The sequence below is a fragment of the Globicephala melas genome, chromosome 17 (genome assembly GCF_963455315.2).
Source record: "Globicephala melas chromosome 17, mGloMel1.2, whole genome shotgun sequence".
Classification (NCBI taxonomy): Eukaryota; Metazoa; Chordata; class Mammalia; order Artiodactyla; family Delphinidae; genus Globicephala; species Globicephala melas.
Window position 1 is genome coordinate 18,411,057 of NC_083330.1, and position 13,551 is coordinate 18,424,607.

The window sequence follows — 13,551 nt, forward strand, 5'->3', positions numbered from 1 at the left end:
AGAAAAAGAAGCAGCTCAGTTCATCAAGTTCAGAGATAATCAGCTCTAAACACTTGATCATCCTAGAGAATACCAGGGCCAGCTGAAAACTATCAATAAAGTAAAACCTCTCCTTTCTCTCCACCTAGAGGTAGAGCATTGAATAAGTAAGAGAGAGGGGCACATACACCTTGGTGCTCATCAACGGGGTACTGCAAGGATGCAAATCTGCAAATTCTGGTCCAGCCACTAAAGCATATAGGGAGGAGGCCAGTTACTCGTATGCCATTTACCCCTTCAATGCTGCTGCTTTCACCTCATTTTCCTTAGGGAAGAAATGGGCAGGGAGCGGCTATCAGAGTAAAGAGAAAAGAAGCCAAACACATCCCTTTCCCCAGCTGCAAGTTTCCCATGGCAGCAGCACCAGACTGGTGGGTGAGAAGGTAATCTGTAAACAAAGTTGAAAATTTTACTTAGTGTACTACGTGATTTCCCGTCACTCCTCTACTGAGAACTCCTCAGTGGTGTTTCTTTCCTGTCACAGTAAAAGCCAACATTCTGTTTCATGGCCCATGACCCTGCTACTCAGAGAATTGTCCATAGGTTGGCAACATCAGCATCACCTGGGAACATATTAGAAATGTTGAATCTCAAGCCCCACCTCAGACCTACTAACTCTGAGTCTCCATTTGAACAACATCCCCAGGTGATTCACATGTTCATTAAAGTCTGAAAAGCACTGACCTAGAAACCCCTCCCCTTAGTTATCTCTTACAGCTCACCTACCAATACTCTCGATTTTTCCGTAGCACCTACAGCGAGTCTTCAACACAGCAGACTCATTCTTGCCTCAGAGCTTTAGAATTGACTATTTCTTCCTTGAATGCCCTTCCCCAAATATCTGTACACTCATTCTCTCTTCCTTTGCCTTTATTCCTCTTAATGAGGTCAACTTATAATGAGGCCTGCATTTAAAACTACATCTCCATATGCCAGCAATCGAAACTTCACTTACACTGATTTTTTTCCCTTAATATTTAGTACCTTTTAACATACTGTAGAACTTACTTATTATTTTTATTGTCTGACTTCCTCAGAATATAATCCTTAATGCCTGGGATTTTTGTCTGTTTTGCCTACTGATGTTTCCTTAGTCCGGAGAAAAAATACCTGCCACATAATAGGTGCTTAATAAATATGTGTTGAATGAGTGTGTAGAATGAACTATTTAAAACTTCAAAAAATTACCAATTTCTCTAAGTGCTTCATATGATTAAGGCAGGCAAAACCTCTGTAAAGCACATTATTTTATTGGCATTTATGTTTTCACCAAGAAGGCCACTGAACAAAATACGCAAGTTATCCTAATTGAAGAATATGAGATTTTAGTCATCTCCACAATTCCAATAAAGGAAGCTTTATTTAAAACTATTTAAGTCTTTCATACTTACCCAAATGAACTTCTCTCCTGAGAGTCTAAGGAAACACAAAGAGATTCAGCTAACAATTTTATTAAGACTAGTGTCTGAAAGTTATGTGTATTGCCCTTTCTTCCAAAGAAACTAACCTGATTTTTTATTTTCAGTTTCCATCCAAATTTGAATGTTTTGTTGTATGAGCTCTCTTGCTCTTGGCGAACAGACCTGTTTCTAAGAAAGGCTAAATATGCTCATAAAGGAGACTCAAAGGGCTTCTTGGACAACAACTAATTTTTATAACACGGCATTTCGATGAGTTAAGTGTAAGTAAATCAGAAACAGATGGATTACATAGCCATTGAGACCCACACATTTGAAAAACAAGTGAAACACTTGTGTTCTGTATCTAAGATATAAAAATAACATGTATAGTTTAAAACAAAACTTTTCTAGTTTTTTTTTTTTTTACCATTTTTTGACTCAAAGATCATGTTTCTTATGTGCCTTTTTGATAGGAAATATTTCCTATTTATAAACTTCCTCTTCATAACATTTGCAGGGTAATCAAGTTGCTCTAATCTCTCAATTTTGAACCAAGGTAAATATTTTAATAATGTAATCAAGACAGTCTAAACTTACATTTTCTTCTGTTTTAATACAAGGGATAGCAAAGCATTTGCTTTGTTTTAGTTAGTGTTTTGTTTAGTATTCTTTTGGTTACAAGGAACAGAGACGTACATAGACTAGTTCAAGAAATAAGCTTTCTACAATACATGGATACAGAGACAGGAAGAAATTCATGTACTTGAGCATGGCTGCATACATGAGCATCTCCACAACAGAACATCAAGGCAAACTGAATTTGAAAGCCACTAGAAATGGCTAATGGCTGATCTTTCTCATGGAGTTTTGCTAGTGGCTTCTCTCTGCTCGTCTGAACCATTTTACCTCACTTTGCTGATTACTGACCTCATAAATTCAACTTCAGCTTCAAATGACTCATAGTGGCTCTGGGTCATTTTGTAATCTTTCAGCTCAGCTGCCACAACTGTCTGCCTTAGACGTTATAGTTTCAAATTCCTGAAAGAAGATTCTGATTGGCCCAGCTCAAATTTTGAACCCAGTTGCTGATCGCTCAATGTTATGGCTGCGCTGTCTGGTGCAGTCAGCTGTGGCTGAGAAAGCCAGGTTCCCTGTACAAGAGGGAATAGGGGTCGAGATTGGTGGCTCAGGTTTAAATGTTCTAAATACAGACTCCAGGATCCACCAGCAGGAAAATAATTTCCAGCAAAACATTTTGGCCAAATATGTTCTTTGGGAAATAAAAAATATTTTATTGCTTGTTTCTCTTTTCAAGAATTGAAATTTTTTAGATTTTAAATTTAGGATGCCAAAATTGGAAAGGGTGTGGATGTCTTTCAAAGTATAGAATTCCATCTAATCTGTCTGGATTTTAAGAAAACAACAATAACATCAGTTACATGACCACTTAGGGGATGTGTCTTTGGAGATAGTTTATTGTACTGTTGTAAATATAGTCACTCTTTTTTATTTTCCCATGATCCCTGAAATATTCCTTGAAAAAGTAATCTTTGATTGGATACATGCTAATCTCATAACAGGCTTTACATTAAACAAACAAAAAAAAGCCAAGACAGACTTGGGAAACTTGGAGGATATCCAGTAAAAACCTGATAACAATTGAAATAGGTTTTGTTTTGCCTGGAGAAGGCAGAAGAGAGAAGAAACCATAATTTTAAATAATACATAATTCTGATGTAGGATTTAGACAAAAATCTGCTGTGTCAGTGACTGGAGTTCAGAAAAACCATAAAAGGGAGATAATAACCAGCATGGGAAACCAAATGAAATTGATAGGCAGACCTGAGTTCTGCCCTTGGCTTTGCCAGTACTAGCTGGGCTACCTTGGTTCCCTGGTAACATGAAAAAGCTTGGACTGCATGCCAACTCAGGTCCTTCCCAACACTAAAGTCTAAATAAGGGACATCCAGGGCCTCTGGGCATGGCTGTACAAGTGGTTCATTGTACATTTCTAAGAAGTAACACTCTGAGGATTTTTCCCCTTCCCTTCTGCCCTACAGAGTAAATACATTCATGTAGAAATCTATAAAGAATGAGGATTTCTCCCACATCTTGTGTCATGTTCAACCCAGAATTTAAAGTTCTTTCTCTCATGTAGTGGTTGCAATTTGTACTTAAAAAAATGGAAAATCTAATTCAGATGGCAAAGTTTGAACTTATAATTGAGAAACAGAGTTAGGTACATTTTTAGGCCTTTTTCAAGAAAAATAGAACCCAATGCATTCCTATGTTGAATAGGAACTATTATCCAAAAAGAGATGCAAACTCATTCTATCTGGATGTTTATTAATTAATTAAAACAAACATACTTAGTCTTGAGACGAATTGCAAGGGAAAAAGAGGCCAACTATTGCCAGTGACAAAAATATTCATCCATCATAGCTCTAAATGGATATAAACCCTGACAAACATAGATTAAAAACTTTACCCTACTTTTGGGCATAATTATTCCCCTTCATTCTAAGAAACAGGAGGTTTGCTCACAAAAAAACAAGCACTATGAGATAGCATCACAGTTTTGAAACAGGAATTTCCTGAAAGCTGTCACTACCATCGGCATTTATTCCTGGCTCTCAGAATCAAGATGGTATTATTAGAGTCTTTTTCAGTTTCTTAGTAGTTGACTTGACTAGTCATTTTTTCTGCCACAATAATATCAACCACAGGCATCAGTTCGCTTCTGTAAATATATTCATTGAGTATTTGCCTATTTAGATACTCCAAGGGCATTGTAAAATCTCAGTCTTTGGAAGAAACAGTGGATCCCCAACAGAACCAGCCTTCTCTAGAAGAGGCCATGCTCTGCAAGGTATAATTTGAGGGCCTAAGAAAGGCCAAACTATTTCTATGTCCAAGGATCACTGTTACTTAGATTAAGAAGTTTTCTCTTTGGCTTTTTAAAGAAAGAAACCAGATACTTATAGAATGGAAAACACCTTAACATCTTAGTAAAGAATGAGCTTATTACAATAGTTTCTTTCATGATAGGAGGGGCTTAGAGCTGTCCGGGCACTTTTGGCCTCTAATCAGGGGGTGTAAAAAATGTGGAAAAGGCACTTTTTTCCCCTAGAAATGACTCATTTTTTGTAGGTATCAGATATAATTTTATAAACTATATGGTATTTTGGAAAGCATACTTGTTGAGGCTGTATAATAGTACCATGAACTTTTATTATGCTAGTCTCCAATGTGACAACCAAAATTATAAAGTAATACAATATTCCATCCTATTTTAATCTTGAATTAATAAACCATAAAATATGATCATCTAAGCTTATTGACTATAAAATCCAGAAGTGCTTTAGCATTATTTATCCATAATAACTGTTGGTAATATGGAAGTGCCAGTATGATAAATAGATGCTTAAAGGAAATGAAAGTAATCAGAAGATGGAAATGACACCAACTTATTTTGCCCAGGAAAGGAAAATTCACATCATACCATAGCTAGAGTAATGACAAAGTTTACTGAGTTTATACTGGCATAATAATTCTCTGACTTTGATTCTTTGATGTACATGCCAGGAAGATTAAAAGGGGGTCTAATAACTTGTTTAAGAATACCATGTTTTGAACTGTTTGCTGTAGTTTTACCTATCCAAATCTGTAAACTTACTGATATTAAAACTAAAATAGGAGAATTCATAGTGTTTCTTGGGAAATATTTGCTGAGCCAGGATGAAAGTTTGGATGTGCTTGAGATAGTTTCTAAACTAAGTGAAAGAGTGGTCACTTGTAGGTCTGAGTTTTTCCTGTCTATAATAAGTATTTTTTTCAAAAATAAATCCCACACTACCCATTTACAAACATTGTCTATGGGGTTTCCTTAATTTTATGAAGTAAATCATTTCAGTTTTACAAGTTGTGGAATCTCAGGGGCAAAGAGTAATTTAGTGAACTTGATCTCATTTAATCAAATAAATCATCTTTATTCGATGTTCTTTGGGCATTTGGGAAGCATATGAAAAAAACTTAAGTAAGTAGCATTTACCTCTGAGAGTTAGTATTGGAGATTTTGTGTTTTTATAAGTTTGGATGCCCTCACTGCACTGTATCTCCATGAGCCAGAACTCATAAAGCACAGGGTACTCGTGAACTAAGGTAATGGTGATTAAACCGAACCCTGAACACTCAAGACAAAAATGATTTCCTTTTCCATATTCCACCATGAAATATGGCTAGCTATATTGGTGATGGGAAAGGAAAGGTCTTCTGTTCAAGGGACTGTGGTGGCAGCTTAAGGCAAAATTCATTTAAGGATTCAAAATTGATTTCAGGATTCAACAGTTTCAGTCAGCCTGGCAAGGCTCTGATACCAATTACTGATTCAAATATATGGAATAAAAAAATATCCAGGAAGCTTATTTATTTGAATTTTTCTTTTCCTTCAGTTTGTCCTTTCCATCCTATCTTAGCAACTCTCCTTTTCTTCTTTCCAACCCCACAGCTTTCTGGATTTTGCATCTGTAATTTTTTTTATTTTTTAACATCTTTATTGGAGTATAATTGCTTTACAATGGTGTGTTAGTTTCTGCTTTATAACAAAGTGAATCAGTTATACATATGTTCCCATATCTCCTCCCTCTTGCATCTCCCTCCCACCCTCCCTATCCCACCCCTCTAGGTGGTCACAAAGCACCGAGCTGGTCTCCCTGTGCTATGCGGTTGCTTCCCACTAGCTGTCTATTTTACGTTTGGTAGTGTATGTATGTCCATGCCTCTCTCTCACTTTGTCCCAGCTTACCCTTCCCCCTCCCCATATCCTCAAGTCCATTCTCTAGTAGGTCTGTGTCTTTAGTCCCGTCTTGCCCCTAGGTTCTTCATGACCATTTGTTTTTTCTTAGATTCCATATATATGTGTTAGCATACGGTATTTGTTTTTCTCTTTCTGACTTACTTCACTCTGTATGACAGACTCTAGGTCCATCCACCTCACTACAAATCACTCAATTTCGATCCACCATGAGGATTTGTTGAAGACTTCTAGTAGATTCCTAGTAACCAGAATCATAGTGACTCCTCCAAATATCTCTCATTTTTCTCAAGAAATAAAATTCACTCTCACTCCTTTTATTCTCAGTGGATTTCCTATCTTCTTTGAATTGCTTCTTTTGTATTATGGCTTTTTAAAAAGAAGCACTCAGGAATCCTCTCTCCTTTCCTTTATTACTCTTCTTACTGTATTTTCAATCTCAATACTTAGCACCTTCTCTAGGATATTGCTGGGCTCTTAACATGCTTCCCTTGTCTTCTTCTCTCTAATTTCCTAGTATGTTACTCCCTCATATCCTTAAACCCAAAAGTAACAACAGCAACAACCACAAAACTAGTATTGACATGCTTGGCCTTCCAGTGAATGACCCATTCTTTTCTTTTCTTTCTTTCATCAACTGACAAACTCTTTGAGTACTCTGACCTTGCTGGCTCTTCGTATTTACTTTCAGGTTTCTCTAGCCCTTCGCCAATCTCAACTTTCTCATAATTCCATGAAGCTCTTGTTTTGAAAGTCACTAACTCACTTAATTATCAAAATCAGTGTCTTTCCCCCAAGATGATGTTTCAGTTGATATACAATACTGTTAGCCATTGCTTCCCCTCTTGCTATTCACTTGTCTCTTATCTTTCTAACCACTTTCTCATCCTCATGATTTTCTCCATACCTCTTCAGTCTCATTTCATATTTGCCTCTCCATTTTACTTTGACCCCATTTCTAATTTTTTATTCTCACTTCTACTATAATATTTAAGGCAATATTGCCATGGTGTGCAGCTTATTTTCACAGTAACTTCTAAATACATGCAGCTGTCCCTCCATCTCCCCCACCATCGCCCTAGTCCAGGCCACCATTATTTCTCACCTGGACTCCTGATCTAGCCTCCTGACCCCTACCTCTGCTTACTCTTCTCTTCCCCATTATCCATACCCTACACAGCACCCAGAGATATCTTTAAAAAGAATAGATCAAACCATATCACTCTTTTATTTAAAACTCTCCAACAGCTTCACACAGCACTTAAAATAAAAATGGAAGCTTCTTACACTGAATTCAAAGCCCTATGTCACGTGGCCTCTGCTTACCTGTTCAAATTCTCCTGTTCTCCATCTTTCCTTACCCATAAGCCTCAGCAACTTTGGCGCCTCTCTCTATCTCTCAAATATTACAAGTTTTTTCCTGGACTTTGAACCAACTGTTCCTCCTGCTTGACAAGCATGGATGGCTTGTCTTGCCATTTGGATGGCTTAGGTTTCACCTCCCCAGAGAGCCCTCTTCAGACCATCCATCTGAAGTAACCGCCTGTCAATTAGTTTCACATCCCTGTTTTTAGGAGAGCATTTATCCTGATTTGATTGACCCTTTTCTGGCTTATAGGTTTCAACACTGTCTTCATTTTTTTGTAGCCTGCTTCTCCTCACTAGAATGCATTCTCCCTAAAAGCAGCCACATCCTTTTTTTTTTTTTTTTAAAGCTATTGTATCTGCTGGACCTGCAATATTGCCTAGTGCCTGATAGCCTCCATTTATATTGGCTGAATGAATAGCTTGCAGAAACTGTGAGAGTGCAACCATTATGGAAAATAGTAGAGAGGTTCCTTAAAAAAGTTAAAACTAGAATCATCATATGAGCCAGCAATCCTGCTTCTGGGTATTTATTCAAAAGAATTAGAACCAGGATCTCAAAGAGATGTTAGCACTACTATGTTCATTGTAGCACCATTTATGATAGCCAAGATGTGGAAAAAAACAAAATGTCTGTCAATAGATGAATAAAGAAAATGTAGTATATACATATAAAGAATATTATTCAGCCCTAAAAAAGAAGAAAAGCCTGCAATATCCACTGAAATGGATGATCCCTGAGGACATTCTGCTAAGTGAAACAAGCCAGCCACAGAAGGACATATAGTGCATAATTACACTTATATGAGATGTCTAAAACAGGCAAATTCAAATAATGAAGGAGTAGAGTGGTGGGTACCAGAGGCTAGGGGAAGGGGGAAATGGAGAGCTGCTAACCAATGGCAAAAAAGTTTCAGTTAAGTAAGATGAATAAGTTCTAGAAATCTTTTGTACAACATTGTACTTATAGTTAACAATACTGTATTATATACTTTAAATTTGTTGAGAGTAGATCTCATGTTAAGTGTCCTGATTGCCCCCCCCCGCAAAAAATGCATCTAAGGATGTATCTTTAGAGTAAATTCTTAGTATTCTGTGAATGCTCAAAATTATATTTATTTAAAAATTCTGAAAGATAGCATCAAACTACCATCCATGAAAATGGCACAGATTTACTCTCTCTTTAGGAGTATGAGAAAGTGACTACTAATCACATTTTTGCTCACAGTGGATATAAAAACCTTTGTATTGTCTCTCCTGGTTCTGTGTGTTGACTAAGACTCAGCATGGTGGTTCTTTGGCTAGTCTTTTTTTTTAAAATTATTTATTTATGTTATTTATTGTTGGCTGCATTGGGTCTTCATTGCTGTGCTGCATGAGGGCTTTGTCTAGTTGTAGCGAGCTGGGGCTACTCTTCGTTGCAGTGTGCGGGCTTCTCACTGCGGTGGCTTCTCTTGTTGCAGAGCATGGGCTCTAGGTGCACAGGCTCAGTAGTCGTGGTGCATGGGTTTAGTTGCACCGCGACATGTGGGATCTTCCTGGACCAGGGCTCGAACCCGTGTCCCCTGCATTGGCAGGTGGATTCTTAACCAGTGAGCCACCAAGGAAGTCCCTCTTTGGCTAGCCTTGCTTGGAGTTTCTTGTGACATTGTAGTTAGACAGATGCTGGAGTCACCTGGAGGATCACCCAACATCTGGGAAAGCTGGGTCACTCTTTTGGGCTGGAGCTCATCTCAGGGCCTTTCCTCTCCACGCCTTCTATGTGATCTCTCCATCAGGGTAGCTGGACCTCTTCCATGACTGCTGAGGATCCCAAAAAACTCACAGAAGAGGGAGAAATTGCCAGGCATTCTTAATGCCTGCCCTCAGAACTTAGTAATGTTACTGCCTCCACTTTCTCTTGGTCAAAGCAATCAGAGCTCAGCCCAGATTCAAGGGAGGAGTAGCATGAATGTGGATAGAGGGGTGAGGTTGTTTGCAGACATCTTTGGACCTAGGTATCACAGGCAGGTTCAAGTGAAAGAGCAGGACTAGGGGGTAAGGGATAAGAGCCAAAGAGACACCTGGGTTTTGAACCAGAATTCCCAGTTCCATGATAGAGCATTAGCATAAAATACAAAGTCAGAAAAGAAACTTATATGACAAGAGACAATGAAGAAAATTAATATGAAAATAGATCTCTTGAAATTTAGCTAGCTTCTAAAATCTAGGAGTTCTGTTTATTATTTAAAGGGAATGTAAATGAACATGACACTATTTTTAAAAGTTTATCTTAATAATCAGACCCAAATCCTATTGTTATTTTAGAGTTTTATTTTAACTAGGTATATTAAATTCCATTTAAAAAGTATCTTCCATCTCATGCATGCTACTGCAGGAATCCACAAGCATGGATGGAATCCTCTTTGCGGTCTGTTTTTGACATTGGCTTTTCTGAAGAGCTCCTTTTAAAACTTGTGGAATAATACTAAAATCCCCAATAGATAATCTGCCCTCCTGTGTTTATTACTGAGTACTCAAAGCCATAGCTTTAACCACTGCAACACTCCATTAATTGTGGACATGGAATGCTCAGGAGAACCATCACCCCGTGACTGTGGTTTGAAACCCTCCAGGACAGGCCTATAATTGACTATCTGACCTCCAACAGGAGAGAGAAGGTGGCATTAAGGTTCCACATAATGCTGGTTTTGGTTTATTTTGTGATTGGTATGACACATAATTGGTGCAACAAGTCTAGATGTTGTCTGGCGTGAAGGTTGGCAAATCTGGAAAGTGATAAAATTGAGATGTAGGTGCTCAAAGAGAATGAATGAAGTGGAAAAAAAAGAAACTCCGTAACACCCTTTGCAGGAGTAGCTGTGTGGTCTGAGAAAGGAAAGGTTACTGTGGTTGTAGAAAATTATTTCCTACTAGGTGTTAAGAAAGACAAAAAGCGGGGCGTTGCTGATGCAGAATTGAGTGCCATAGGATGCTAACACATTGCTTTTGTCAAATTTTTTTCCCTACAATTTCTTTAAAAATGATACCCATTTCTATTACGCAAGAAATATAAAAATAGGCCAGGGCTTCCCTGGTGGCGCAGTGGTTGGGAGTCCACCTGCCGATGCAGGGGACGCGGGTTTGTGCCCCGGTCTGGGAGGATCCCGCATGCCGCGGAGTGGCTGGGCCCGTGGGCTGTGGCCGCTGAGCCTGCGCATCCAGAGCCTGTGCTCCGCGGCGGGAGAGGACACAGCGGTGAGAGGCCCGCGTAGCACACACACAAAAAAAAATAGGCCAAATTTTGAAATTTTAATTTTTCCAAATTACACATGCCAAGAAAATCAAGAAAATATCTTTTTTCCCCCTTTTAAACTGTCTCTGCTCAGGGATGCCACAAAATGATACCAGGATTGTTTATTTGTTTGCCATGAATTTAGAAAATTCAAGGACCTACCAGGAGGCAGTACCTTTGTTCTTTCTGTGATTATAGAATCAGGCCTGCACTAGAACAGTTATTCCTGCATGTCAAAAAGTAATAGGTTATTGGCTATGGCGTTTGTCGTCAGCTTTCCTTGCCTCTCTATTCACACTTTCTCAAGATGAATTTCCCTCAGCTTCCTGTTTCTAAATACCAGTTAAAACTGATAACTCTCTTGGTGGGTAGGTGGAGGGGGGGAGTTCAGGAATGAAGGGGTTGTTATGCCAGCTGCTGGCAGGGCTGCTTCCAAAGTAACGTTAGGTTGTCAGCTACCTTCAGGGATTGCCTCACCGTCAGAGAACCACTCCCCTTCAAGTCATAGGTCTTCTGTGGGGCATCGAGCAGTCAGTGACTAAGTCAGGTGATGGGTTTTGTAGGCATGCTGTTTACCTCAACTCAAGTGTTCTGGAGACTCATTCCATCCTCAGGACTCCTCTGCTATTCTTAAATTTTATTTCAACCTCTCCTCCTGCCCAAGACTTCTTCCTTCTCTTCCTTCTTACAGGAGTTGATGGGAAAGCACTCATGATAACCTTGTACACACTAAATCTATCTAAGAATCTGCTTCCCTGAGAACCCAATCAGCAACACTCTTAAATTCACATCTCTAACCTTATCTTTTCTTGAGATTCAGATTCATAAATCAAACTGTTAAATCAACATTTCTGCAAGTCTTCTCAAACTCAGCATGTTCAGAATTGATTTCCTAAAAACTACTCTCCCTATCAGAATTGCCCTGCTCAGTGAATGTCACTGCCAGCTACCTAGATACTTCTACTTCAAACCTAACCATCATCCTTGACTCTGATCTCTTACTCAAAACCCACATCCTATTGATCAACTTCTTGTCAGTCCTCCCTCCTCAATACATCTCAAATTCAATCACCTCTCACGATTTCTACTGCTATAGCCCTATCCATACTACCATCAGTTCTAACCTGGCACATGCCCATAATACCTTAGCTGTATCTCTGTCTCTCCTCTAGCCCCTCTGGATGTGTCTTTCACTACAGCCAGAAAGTTTTCATCTAATACTTAAATTATATCTTGTCAGTCTTCTAACTCTGTTTCCCCCTGCAAGAATCAGATCCAAACTTCTCACCAAAGCTCCACGTGATGAGGCCCTACATACATATCTCACAATTTACTGATAGTTCACTACTTCCCCAGCGATGTCAGGCTTTCTCTGTCTGTTGCACACACTAATTTTTTTTTTTTTTTTTTTTGCCCCAGAGCATTTGCATTTGCAATTTCTGCTGCTTGAAAGGCTCTTCTCTAAGATCTTTGTTGGCTACCTTCTCTACCTTCTTCTCCCTTGGATCTCAAATGTCACCTCTTCAGAGAGGTCATCCTGACCACCTGGTTAAAGCAGCTCCCAGGCTCTTTTATCATTTGATGATTTTATCCTCTTCACAGCACTCATTAATCCTGAAATTTGCAACACTACAGGAGAGATGAATGTATATGACTGCTCCCCACCTGTAAAGAGCTTGAGATCAAGTCAGGTGTGTGTGTATGTGTGTCTGTAAGGATGGCACACATGCCTATGGGAGGAAGTATGCAGTGAAGAGAAGCAGGAAAAGGAAGAAAGAAGGTCTTTATGGTTCTGGCTTTTAAGTTTAAAGTTTATCACTTCCTTTTGCTGTCAGTTATCCATGGGATATCTAGAAAAGACTCCTATGCATTTTGTTTGTTATGATTTAAGTAGATCACTTAAAGGAAGCCTGCCATTTATGGTTGACCAGACTGATGCTGTTATTTGAGGTATTTTTATACATGTTCTAAGTATAGCTTCTCTTCCTTTGTAGTTCTTGCAAGTCTAATTCTCGTCTTAATAGATAGGTTTTTGTCCAGTAAAGTGGTAGATTTGAGTAGTACAACTACTACTTTAGGGACTTGCACTCTCATTTAAGAAGCTGAGGAACTAAAAGTAGAAGTAATGTTCTTTCTCATCTGGAGATATTAAAATGCTGTTAAGATCTAACTGGTCTCAAAACCCAAAGTTAGGACGTGAGGCTGTTTGAAGAGGAATTTGCTGGTAACAACGAGGACTGAAAATGAGAGAATGATTTGAATAGTACACTCCATGGTGGTTGAGGTTTACTTAATCATGGTCTTTCATGGTCAAGGTTAACAAAGCTTTGGTAATGCTCTGCACAATATCAACTCTCTGTATTTTCTCATCTGCTCACTAAGGTTGAATTTTATCATTTTCTTGATCAAAGATTCAATCCCCACAAACAGAAACCCACTAAGAGGAGTGCACTGTATGGCTTCAGTGGCCTACCAAACGAAACATTTTCAGGCCAGGCTCAGGGGAAGAAAAATGGTCTCTTTCAAGATGTCTATTATTGCACAAGCAGAAAAATATCACTAAGCAGGATATCTTTTTATAGATGAATTTTAAGTTGATAGCACTGTCAGTCTTCTTCTATAATCCCTGCTAATTTTGAACGCCAAATTTCATTGGTAGC